The 13,426-nt window shown below is 39.6% G+C and overlaps 1 protein-coding gene across 4 annotated transcripts in view; it reads right to left on the reverse strand.

The window, feature by feature from the left end:
* Positions 1 to 13,426, reverse strand: part of INPP5A (inositol polyphosphate-5-phosphatase A) — a 240,041-nt gene that overhangs the window by 153,299 nt on the left and 73,316 nt on the right. The gene's annotated exons all lie outside the window — the stretch shown is intronic.

The following is a 13,426-nucleotide window of genomic DNA, read 5'->3' on the forward strand; positions in this document are numbered from 1 at the left end:
AAAACCAACTTGACATCTTCAATGTTTAAATTAGTCAAGTGAACTTTTTGACAATTTAGATTCATAATATGCTGTGTTATTGTTTCGGTGGTTGAGTTGCTCATCTCACATTTGTAGTACAGCTTTTGTTACAAAGTATAATGCGTTATCTGGAGGAAAGAAAACTAGAGATAGACTGTAACAGGAAAGAATACAAGTGTTCATGTGTTAACCACTTTGTTGTTTTGCAAATTGATCCTGAAATGTTCAAATGCAGCTGTTACAAAGCTTTTTATATGTGTGTGTGTGTGTGTGTCTATATTCCATATGTTAATATGTGTGTATATTCCTTACAAAATTCCACATGCGCACAATAATTTCATGATGCACAACTTTTCCCTTGGATTTTTCAAAGGTGACCACAGATATCTCAGTTGTTCAGGTATGTTGAAGGGACTTTATTTTTAGAAAGCTTTCTCAAGTCTCTTTGGGGTTATTTAAACTGCTAATCCAGAAACTGAAACACCCAAAACCACTACTCTCAGTGGGTCTTTTTAGTAAAATATATAATTTCTTTCACGATTCCTATTTTCATATAAAGTAGGATTTTAAAAAATTGCTTTTGTGAGATACTCAACATAAAATTGTGTTCGTAGGGTCGCGAAACTTTATAATTCTTATTATCTCTGGATTTTGTTTCTATCACAGTTTTAAAATCCCCATACATATATAAAACCCATCAGTGTATCATCTGTTTTCATGCACCATATTAACTAAGGGATTAGACTGTAGCTCACTTTGAAAAGTGAAGTGTCAAAAGAAGACATTCGTATAACCTTACAGCCACAGCATCCGTGCATTTGTATCTCAGTGTGGGATTTAGGTGCACAGAACTGCCAAGACAAAAATTAACAAAGCATCAGGGGATATCATGGAGAAACACAAGGTTAGCATGAACTAAGAATTTTGTCCTCCCCTGGAATAAGGAGACACAAAGTTGAAACTTTCAGACAGTAAAAAAAAATGCCCAGTTTCTTTTCCTTTACAAAGTCACTAGTTTAATTTGAAAATTAACATATGGGCAATTATAAAAAGCATTATAATATTCTGCTGGAACAAGATGCAGGGACCAGGCTACCTCAAGGACAGTCTCTCTCTACACTCATATGTAACTTGCCTGAGCCTTAACACCACAGGGCATTATTGGTGGTGGCACTACCGTGTGCGTGCAGGAACAAACAGGCTGAGCCTGGGGCTGCTTTAAATGCAGCAAAACCAAGCCCCCCCAGCTAGCCGGATTGGTCGGCTGAGGGCGTGATGCGGGCCCGGATCTCCTAGTGACACGGGGGGGGGGGGGGGAACCACGCCCCCCTGCAAAGCGAGTCCCGCTTGCAACCCCTCCGCTCCCCTCATGGAAGAGGAGAGGCTTTGTGGATTTCTCTCTCCAGAATGTCCAAGTTGCCTTTCCCTATTTTCAGATAGCACTTTTATTCTGGAAAACAGCTTATGACTGAGTCTGCTGTTTAAAGAGCCCACTCCCATTTCTGTTTTCATAGTTTTTGCATGTTTAATGCTGTGGTGTGTTTTTAATTTTATGTGTGATTTTTTTAAAAAAAATATTTATAAAATAAATTTATAAAAATAGATGGAAGAATGCAATTTGGTCAGAGAAGAGCTTTTGATATATAAGTTTTCAGATATGAAGACAACCATTCTACGTAGCCCAACACTGTGACAGCAGCATAAGATGGTAGGCTTTTGTGCAATGAAAAGGTAAATAGTAATGGTTCCCAAAAATCATATCCATCAGAATATCCGATGCTATAGAATTTCACACAGACAACTGGGGAAGTCCAACAACATTAGATCTAACATGTACCAGGGCATGCTTTAAAGACAAACATATAGTTGGTCAGGCATAATATAACTCGCTCCAGACTGATGATATTTAAATAAGATTCTATGTCACAAACCTTTGCTGTCCCTTTTGCTTTCAATGTTTAACAACAGTGGAAGGGCCAATTGCTTTTTTAATACTGTTTTTATTTATTTTTGTAGTACAGAATTAATAACTAACTTCTCCCACAGCCCGGTTAAGCCATGACTCCCAAGCTGGATTGCCCGACTTTCCCCACGTGACATTCTGCCTCCAAAAGCATCCTTTGGGTACGAGAGGAGACCAGACTGGGAGAGAAGGATTTCAACAGTAACCCCATGTGATTCGCATCAGGTCCATTCGACCCTCTGTGGCACAGTCCATGCTTAGTATGCACAGGGCGCAGATCATAGCTGGCATTTGTGTGATAAAGATATCTAGGAGCTAATCTGGGAAAAGCCATCTGCAAAGATGAGTTTAAGGCCACTGCCAGTCAAGGCCGATCAGTACTAAGCTAGGATGACTCCTCATTTGGGTTCGAGTAGGACAGCTCTTTGGAACCTTTCTACCTTTTTAAGGCTTCTGTTTGGGTGGGGACAGAGGAAAGCTGCACAGTTTGCACATCAGACAGATTGTCAGGAAAGAAGTTCTGGTGTGACATTTCACTCTTAATGCCTTAGTGCTGCAGTAAAACAAGACAACTGGTGAAATTATAGGAAAATAAATGCGTAATTTCTTCCTCATTTAGCCATTTTTGAGGCTGGAGTATAGGAAAGTCATTAATGTTATGTCCTCCTATTGATGTTCTAAGCCTTTCAGGGGATAAGTAATGCTTTTCCTATACTCCTCCATGTGGCCAGTTAAATTAGACACATTATTTCTGTGCTGTTGGAGAACACTGATCAATAGACACTTGGAAAGCCCTCTACAACTAAGTAGAAACATTTCCCCAGTGTCAAAAGAAGTCTGGTTCGAGTTTGTACATTGCAACCATTGTTAAACTGAACAACAGAACAAATAAGTATTTCTGACATTTTAATACTACCATTAGAGGCCAAGAAATTATCTTGTCCATTAAATAAAATTAGACAGAAGGTACTTTCCTTTCTCTTTCCCCTCTTTCACAAAGTTTTGTGGTCTGGCATGGAATATCATGCCAGGCATTAGTTGATAATGGTAAACAGAACTTTTTACTGTCTTGTAAACTGAAGAAGATATTGATGTGAACAGTTTTGGGTTTTTTTTAAAAGGAATATGATAAATAATTCTTCCATCCACAAATCACACTCAAATTGCATCACTATGATGATGATGATAAGGATTTATTACCCGTCCTTCTCTCTAAAGTGCCAGAGAATGTCACAAGAATTTAAAATATAATATTTAAAACAGTTTAAAACAAATTGCATTTCAATACTCATAAAGACATAGTTATATACAGCAGGGGTGGCTAACTTTATGGGCCTCCAGATTTTCTAGCATCAAACTCCGATCAAACCCAGCCAGCATGGCTAAAGGTCAGGGATGATATGATATGCAGTCCATCAATGTCTAGAGAACCACAGGATAACCATACCTGATTCTTATGTACAGCAGCAGGATCCTGCCTTGAAAATCCTTCCTTGGCTTTTTGGGTGATTTAGGCACTGGTGTACAGCATAAATAGTGAAAGCCTTTAAACTGTATGATCAACCAAGTCAAACACAGACTACCACACAATTGTTTCTTCCGATCCTGGATGTTGGGGTACCTATGTATGCACTGCTCCTATGTTAAATATAATCCAAATACTCCTGGTTTAATGTATGACATGCAGCCCAGGATTAATATTATGCCACCATACTAAATATCAAGGATGGCACTAGTGAAAAAGGTTTGACATGCTGGTAGGTTTTTATGTAGGGCTGTGCAATAAACCCAGAAGCTCTCAAACCACGGTTGTAATGTCTAATGTCTAATTGAAGCAATGGAGATCCTCTTTAAACCCCTAAATGGCTTAGACCTCTTTCTCCCATATCATTATGCCTATTTGTTAAAATCTGATGGAGAAGCCCTCATTTGTGTCCCACCTATTACAGATATACAGCTGAAAGGGACAAGTGATATGGGCTTCTTAATGGCTGCTCCTAAAATATGACACACCTTGTACAACTGGTCCTCTTCCCCACTGTTCTTCACTAATTCTTCATATTCTAGCAGGCTTTTGTTTCATGAGTCAAACAGCGTTTTATTGCTGGTTTTAGCTGCTGGCCCTTTCTCTTTTATATTACTGTATTTTGAATGTTCTTTGCTGCCAGGAAAAAATGCATTTGTGCTAGATGATCAGGATGCTTGCTTGAAAATAGGGTAATAAGGATCCGAAAACAAACTCTGAAGAAGCCTAATGACCATATAGCTATGAAGAAACATAGTTAACAGCTCTGGTGAAAGTCATTGATAACCAGAACTTATTAATCTATTTCAAGCCTTATTTTCAAATGCTAGATAGGCAGAAGACCTAGTTGGCATTAACTACGGTTAAAGACAGTGTTGACATCATAACTAAAGTTAAGGGGAAATTCACCGTAGGAAGAGAATGCATATGGTTGTTTTTCAATTCCTCTCTTGGACAAGCATTCAGTGTCTGCAGTCCAATATTATAGTTTGTTTCATATATATTTTTATGAATGCTGTTTTACTGGTGGCTGAAGAAGTGGGTTTGGCCTCCCAAAAGCTTGTGCCATCATACATTTCTTATGTTTCAGGTGCCATAATATAATCCTATAATACATGCCTGCGAGTAAATCCCATAAAAATGAATGAAGCTTACTTCCAAGTAGGCTTGCATAGGATTGTACTGGCAGTTAATTTTCCTATAGATTAGCAGCCACTATCTCTCTGGAATGTGTTTTCCAAATGTTATTTCTGAACAACATTGTGGTATCTTTGTCTTGGGTTTCAGAACTGCAGTAGGCTTTTAATCTATGCAAATAAACCTATAAATAAACTTCATTAATTAATGTCTGCCATGTCAAATTCTAATTAAGCAATCTACAATATAATAGGAAGCTTGCCCAGTATTTAGGATACTTATTCATCAATCAAGTTAATTTAAAAATCAGGCGTTTTGAAAGCACGCAAAAGCGTTGAGGTTTCTATTAAAAAACCATGCAGGAGACGACGCTGCAGCGTCAGAACATCTCATGATACCAATATAAAAAGGAGTTTTCAGAATGAAGTATTGCTTTCTTTTCTGCCATCAATACTTCATTATAGCAAATGTAATATTCACAAGCTCCAATATGCCCATTAGTTCATATTACTAAATAGTATTCATGCTATTACTCCAGCGAGTCACGATGTTCTTATTTATGAATTAGCTGAATGTCTATGAGCAAATGCATTAGCAAGTTTCTTCACACAGCATTTCATTATTTTGCAAGCAATTATTTTCAGATTTTACCATCTGACAAGAGTTTTGAGAGACAGCTCCGTTCCAAGCAAAGTACTTCATCCAGCATAATATATGCCTTTCAAAAGGCTCTGACTCCTACTTTAATCACTGCCAAGCCACATTCACAAACTTTAAAAACGCCATTAGTTGTTGTGCGCCAGCCTCACTGAAATCAATGGACATTGTGTAAGTCAACAGAGTCGGAGACCGTAGCGAACGGTGCCCTGGCTGAACCCACACTGCCTAATCTGGTTACAAAATTTTCCTCCCAAAGTGCAATGGGATTTTCTGTTACTTTTAAAATACATTTCGCTAAGCCAGGTGAACGCTGCATTTCTCTGTGCTAACCTCAGGAAGAGCATGGAGGGAAGTAATGACATAAGAGGCTTGGAGAAGGCTGCAGTGATTGACTCTGTTTCTGCTGGATTTTGATTCAATGGATCCTTGGCTGAACTGGCTTTCTTTCCTAGCTCTTTCCTCCTCCAGCGAGTGCCCTCTGGTCTTCAAGGAGCCAGGAGGGAGGCTGCCACCCTCTGTGATTGTCCCCCCTGGCCTGGACACAGCAGAGAGGCTCTCCCTAATCTTCAAGGAGGAGGGTGAGGTAGTTATTCATTGTCATTTAAAATGGGGGGGGGGGTTTTACAATGAGCCCCTCCTGTAAGCCTTGTCTTCTCTCCAGCACCTCCACTCCAGGTGTCCCTGAAGAGACCCACTTTTGTTTGCCGAATGGGGCAAACCAAATTGGCCTTTTTGGACAATGGGCGGGGGCACTTGGCTTGGGAGATCAAAATGAGGCGGGATTAGTTGGTGGGGTGGTCACGGATTGGCTGGGTGCAGAGGAGCATTGGGAGGCACCAACTGGGGAACCCCCAAGGGAACCCCCAAGGAAAGAAGACTCAGAGCCAGGGGAATGGTGGTGGGACGACAACAAGTGGTCCGAGGGAGAAGAGGAAGACTGAGAGGAAGAGGAAGCGGAAGAGGTAACTGGGTTTAGTTGCTTTCATCAAAACACTCTCGTGGGGGGGGGGCGCAACCCTTTAAAGTCATTCTTCAAAACAGCGCTTTTACACGACCCACCACTAAGGAAGATAACAACGCAACAAAACTCACAACAGTCACAATTAATTGCATTTCCCCACAAAATCCAGTTAAAATTATTTTGTTGAATTAATTCATCAAAACGGATGGACTTGAATAAAATCGGAAAGACCCGTGAACCACCACTAAGTTTTACATCCTCCTTTTAGCCCAGCAAAGCTAGCTTCATAATATAATGAGGCAGTGTAGTACAAGTAGAATGGGGGAAGAAAGAAAAGTGACTTTAAATCAATTGATACATTTTAATTGAGTCATCTAAATCTGTATTCCCATTTATCCTTTATTAACACTTTGTCAGTTTAATACATTATAAAACCTGTTTCGGGGATCAGTTCAATATGCTAATTCAATATACACTTGATGCAAGCCAAGACAAAGCAGTTTTTGGTCTTTTCCTTTTAATTCACAGAAATGATTTGTTTTTTATTTTCTACATTAGCTAAACACATCTATTCCAGTATCTTACGCTGAAGTTGTAGTTGTCACTGTAGAAAGAGAAAAAGTGAGGCTCACTCAATTCACATTCAGAAACTTTTTTTGAGGGGGGGGGGAGAGTTGCAGAGACATTAAAGAATCTGTTAACTATGTTGCTTGGTTAATAATAATAATAATGATGAATTTATATAAAATCTGAGAGTTTCAAATCTGAAAACCAAAACTACATCCTTTAAGTTCTGCAACAGCACAAATCTCAGGGAAGTAAACAGATACGATTTTGGAATGCAGGAATAAAGTAAATCATCTAACCATCAAATTCTAGCATGCAGGGGGCCACCTAAATTGTATAATTTGACTTTTGAATGATTGGCATTATTAATGGTATTATAATTTGGCATTGTTATAATGAGGCTTTTATTGGATTGTTGTAATTGAAAACACACACACACACACACACACACACAGATACAAGAATCTGCCTCTAGAATCAGCAAAAATTTAGAAAAGTCTTTGCTGTCATTCTTATCATTTTTTGTACACATGTTTTTGTTTTATTACTTTAAAAATTCCTTTTAGTGCAATTAACTAAAGTTGCAAAGATATTGGCAAATAATAATAAAGGTCCCCCATCCACTATCAAAATTTAGTTTTAGATAACGATAGCTCCTTCAACCGCAGGGTCCAAGGACAGAGGGACATAGCAAAACAACCTAAAAGTAACATAAAACATGTAATCAAAATGGTAATGAAGAGGGCAAACAGCAGCAAAAGTAAAAGCTTATTCATTAAGTTAACCTATAAAGCACTATGTACTTTGCTGGTGCATTTCTTATATTATTGGCGGTGCTCAATGTACATAGAGAGTTGGAATGAAAGAACTGCATATCTTGCTCTGCACCCTAAAGAAATAAAGCTCATGATTCTTGGAATTGTTGCCTCACGTCCAACATCACGGGACGCTTAGGAAAGTGACAGCACTTCCAACAATTTGCAAGATGACTCTGTCGGTCAAAGACAAACAAATTAATCATCTCACTGGGTTTGCCAAAGTTCCTGGGCTTGTCTAAAGTAGCTCTTTGGATTCCAGGTACGGTATAAAGTAAGGAAGCAAACCTTACCCCGCCCCCACCATATATTCTGGTATCAAGAGCTTTAAAAACTATATTCAGACGGCAGAAATAAATTAATGAATCATTCAACAAAGCAAGGGTAATGAATAACAGATTGCGGAAAGGAATGATGAAGGAGGAGGAGGATGGCGAAAATGTGTTTTGGTAGATAGGTACTTCAGATACTGCAGCAATTGCGATACAGAGCAACCAATTCTGGGCTGAAAACTGGTATTTAAATATATCATAGTCACCCTCATAATTTCCGCAACAACACCAACACGATCCTTTCCTGGGAGCGCTAGCAATATTCAAATTAGAAACTTCATTACAATAATGCTAAAGTGTCGTTGTGTTTGTGATGTTTTACTTCAAAGTCCTGTTAGGATGCAACAGGTAAACTCATGTTTCTTGGCCTTGTAGCCTGTTCTTGGTAATTTTTTCATGTCCCCCCCCCCCCAGCCAGATCATTTGATTCAATTGCTCCTTTATGCTACTAGCCATTCAAATAGAGGCACAAGAGTCTGACAGACCCTATTATTTCACACGCACAGGCTCAGATTTAGCAACGGACTCCTGGATTTATCTGGGAATCTGAGCATGTGAAAGGCGCCCGTGTGCTTGACTAGAGGTCCCCATTTGAGTGCTTCGCTTTCAACCAAACGGCCGCAGCATCTGCAGGGAAGTGGTTGAGGTGGTAAGGCACTCTCCCACTCCCACCCATCTGGCCCAATGATTAATTGGGATGGGAGGTAAAAATGAGTTGTCTGTGAATGGTGAGCGAATGTTAAAGGCATTCTGCCACCCACCCCAGTTGAAAAAACCCAAAACAAAACAAGAGCCTGTGGAGACAGCAGAACTTCAGCTCGGTTTGCAGATCACAGAGACTAACTCTACCTCAGCTTTGCAAATAAGTCTACAAAAGTTTCTAAATGTCTTAGCTCAAAGGTTCTCAAGTCCACCTGCCCACACATACCTATGTTTGGCCATTTGCGGCATACAAATAAGCCAAAAACGGGGCACATGGTGTGATCATTTGGTGGACTGTCTTACCTGCCATGGGTGAGTAGTCTATAAGCTTTAATTCAGTACAGTGGTACCTCGGGTAAAGAACTTAATTCGTTCTGGAGGTCCGTTCTTAACCTGAGGTACCACTTTAGATAATGGGGCTTCCCGCTGCTGTCACCATTGCCACACAATTTCTGTTCTCATCCTGAAGCAAAGTTCTTAACCCAAGGTACTATTTCTGGGTTAGCGGAGTCTGTAACCTGAAGTGTCTGTAACCCGAGGTACCACTGTATTTGATGGGCAACTGCATTTTTGAAAGTGACCTGGAGGGTGCTTCCAGATTATCTATTTTAGAACATTCAGGTTTATTTGTTTGCAGGGAGATTAGATGACGGTGACTATTTTATGAGCATTCGGTTCAATCTGTTTCCTTTGCAGGGAGCTTAGATGCTACTGCAAAGCCAAATCGAGTGCATTCCCAGTGCATTTCATTACAATGATATTTGGAGGAAGTAGGCTTGTTGTGCAAAAGCTGCAAATCAACTATAATTGCACATACCACCATTTGTCCTGAATCCCACCAGAAATTAGCAATGGCCTGGAAGCACCTCTATAACGGACCCAGGGTTGCTTCATGTCACAAGTCACCTAATTACATAAAACAATGACCCGATACCAAGTGATTTATAATGAGTCACTCAGGTCTTATAAGTGATCACTCCTCTTGTAATATACAGCACACGTTAAGCACAGTCTCCAAACATTCCATGGAAAAGGCACATTCAACAACTAGTCCTTGCATCTTCCTATGTCCAGTATATTAGGGAGCTAATTTTGTGTAAAAATAATACCTTAGCTCCACCTCCTGGTGATTGTGTGCAATTTTGCCTGGTGCAATGGTGGGGGTGGGAGAGGAAAGGAAAGGAACTTTTAAGAGATAAAATAAGAGATAGAATGGTCCCTCAGAGCTAATCAAGTCTTTGAATTCTCTCCGTGCTAAATTCAATTATGTCAGTCTTCCTAAATCATTTCATGATATTTAGCGAAACTCCTTAACTGCCACATTTAATATGCTCACAAGACACGCAGCCTGTTCCATTCGTTTCTGGGAACACAATGATATTTTCTGAGACCCATTAATAACTTGCACAGGATTTATGTACATGATAAATCCAATTCAATTTCCTTTTTCAATTAATGACCAATTATTTGAGCCAAGCTTGACGGAAAATATTGCTCAAATACCATTAATCTAACAAAAATTAACTTTACCATTTTTGTAATAAGGAGAACATAATTTTAAGGTAAAATAATGCTCTTTATTTAATAATGTTATCCAATATTAAAGCACAGTTACTATTCCCTTGTTAAAAGGTCACATTAGCTCAAGGTACTGGCATTGATCACAGTGTGAGCATTTATATTTAAGCTTAAAGATTTTTAGCGTCTGCTGCAAACATATTCACATGCGTTCATGGATGTTGCTATTCCTCTTTCTGGCTCTCAAAATCCTCAACCTCTTTCCCTACTCATTAGGCACTGCTTAATGCTGCTCAGAAATCTGAGTGATTTGGTTAATGACATCATGAAGCCATGTGATGTCACACATCACTAGCTATTGTGATGTCAAATGTTCGCAAAGAAAATATGGGTTGCCTGAACCAATCAGAATTAAACGTCGGAAGATTGAGAGGGTAAAGAAGAAAGGAATATGGTACTGAGAAGATGCACAAGGAGGAGGAAAACAAAGGGTGCTGTGCCGTAACAACAACCAGTAGTAACATTCAATGGGGAATTTCCATAATTTGCATGGATGGATTGAATGTGCTATTTATACAGGGGATATTAAAGTCAGAGAATATACAGTACACATCTAGTTATTAGCATATCATTCCCATCCTTTAAATCAGGTGTAGTGAACCTCTAAAGGTTGCTGAACTACAACTATCAACTAACAGTGCAATCTTGAACATGTCTACTTAGAAGTAAGTCCCATTAAGTTCAGTGGGGCTTACTCCCAGGTAAATATAGGATTTCACTCTTAATTGAGTGACTGGCCACCATTTTCTATGAGTTGCTGACTTAGCAAGTCAATGCAATAAATTTCCAATTTTATGTCTGAAAAAGCAACAATGACAATGACAACACAGCCTGGAAGAAAGGAAAGGAAATGCAAAAATCAGTGTTACTTTTATACTCCCTTCAATATTCTAACCCCCTTGGCTCTTATTTTCAAGGGCATTTAAAATAAAATAGTATTCACTCTGCTTTGAGATAAACATTCAAGGTAGCATACAATATGTTTAACAGCCTCAGCATCTCAAAACAAAGTGTTTTTTTAAATAGATATTAAAAGTAATTACAGAATTATCTACAAAAGTTGAGTTTTGAACTACAATTTCGGAAAACATCATTCCGGAGTTTTCAATTAAAATATGCACAAGGTCAGTACTGAGAGTACTTGCTCAAGGGAAGTCTTGCCAGCTTTGATCTATAGGAGCTCATCTTAGGTTTTGGCTTGGCCTCTCCAGTGAGGTTTCATACTTGCAGCAAATAGTGAAGTAAGGTGACAATTGTATCAAACTGAAGTAGTGTGCCTTTGGTTATCAGTTCTGAAGTACGGTATTCTTCTGCCTACCCCTCCTTGCCATTACACCCAGTCACCACAGTTGGCTCATAGCTCCCTCCCTACAGCAGTACCATTTCCCCTAGATTAGAAAGACCACTATCCCAGTCTTCTCATCTCAAGCAAGACAGCTATAACACGGGGAGACTTTCTTTTAAGCCAGTGAAAGGAAGTCAAATTTCCCTTCCTCTCTCTTTCTCTTTCTCTGCTGCTGCTGCTAGAATATATGATTCTTCCACTTCTCTCATTTGGTGGAGAAATCAATGCACAATCAGTTATTGATTTGCTCAAGAGAGCACATTTCAGAGGACCAGAACTCCCAACAAAAGCAGAAATAGTCAGGGAATATCAAATGAAGAATGGAGAGTCAAATTGCAGCGGAAGGGCAAACAAGGTGAAAGATTAGGCTTATTTATTTGATCTTCCAGAAAGTTGGGAGATAAAGAAACATCTCTCAGTGGAGGTTTCTAAGGTGGAGAACACTGTGGCAAAATAAGGAGAGATCAGATCGTTTCAGGTTTCACAGCAAGGGTGACTTTGGAGAGAGTCAGAACTACATCGAAGTTGATAAAATGAGGAGATACACCAGAAAACTGAAGGTGGTCTCAGTGGGCCACTGAATAATTTTTGTTGTTGTCCATCAAATCAAAGTGCATAAACATTTGTTTCCTTCAGCACTGGCATCACTGTCAAAACCAGCAGTGTATTATGAAAACCATGGAGAATATTGTGGCAAAATGCAGCTTAAACAATGGTGTGAAAGCCAAGCTGCGGGGGAAAGCCCTTTTAACTGATATGTTTTCAGGGAAACGTTGGTTGACTGCGCCATAACTGTATCATAAAAACTGTGGGCCCTAGGCCTTGGTTTCCATTTAGTGTTCCTAAAGGAGATTATGACAATAGGTAATAACCAATGTTACATGCTTTCCCCTTCCTGAAATCCTACTGAATTATGTTTCAGTGGGTAAGGGAAAGTCTCAATAAAAACAGGTTTTATTTATTTTTATACTCTGAAACTTCTACCAGGTATTTTATTTGCACGGCGTTATTGGAGTATATTTGATACTTAATGTTTTTTCTTCTTCTAATTTCTTTTTTCTACTGGCAGGGGATTAGAAAGAAGAATTATGGCAACAAACAGAGAAGTTGATCTGTAAAGAAAATGGCAGACAAATTGAAAATAGTGGGCCTTCTACTCATTTGACAGAACCTTTAAACTGAGTCAGATTATTGGTCTAGGTCAGTATTATCTACAAAGACAGACAGCAGCCCTCCAAGGTTTCCAGCAGGATTCTTCCCCCAGCCTACCAAGAGAAGACAAGGACTGAACCTGGGATCTTCTGTAGGCAAAACAGATGCTCTACCACCAAGCTGCAGCCTTTCCCTTTTCTACCTGGGCAATGCAAGTCTCTCTTAGGCCTCCTTTACGGGATCCTTGCCACCTGAAACAGCTACAACCATGCAGGACTGTTCACTTTCCTAAGGGATGGAGCAAGCTGCCTCTAGACCAGTGTTGGACCAGTGACTGTTACGGTCCTTTAGAAACAGAACTGGGATCAAGGATAGGCCTGTACCTTTTAAGGAAGGGATGGGGAACCTGTGGCCCTTCAGCTGCTATTGTCTCCAGCTCCCATCAGCTCCAGCCAGCAGAGTCAATGGTTTAAGGATAATCAGAGCTGTGGTTCCACAACATGTGGAGAGCCTCAGGTTCCCCATTTCCGCTTTAAGGCAAGAGAGAAAGCGAGAGAGTAAATGGATGAAGCACTGCTATAATATCTAATAGCGCAAATGAGCTTCCCTCATTGTGCAGCGATTGTGTAACTTAATTTCAAGTGTATTACATTAACTTAATGAAATGA

The sequence above is a fragment of the Podarcis cretensis genome (genome assembly GCF_951804945.1).
Source record: "Podarcis cretensis genome assembly, chromosome: 5".
Lineage (NCBI taxonomy): Eukaryota > Metazoa > Chordata > Lepidosauria > Squamata > Lacertidae > Podarcis > Podarcis cretensis.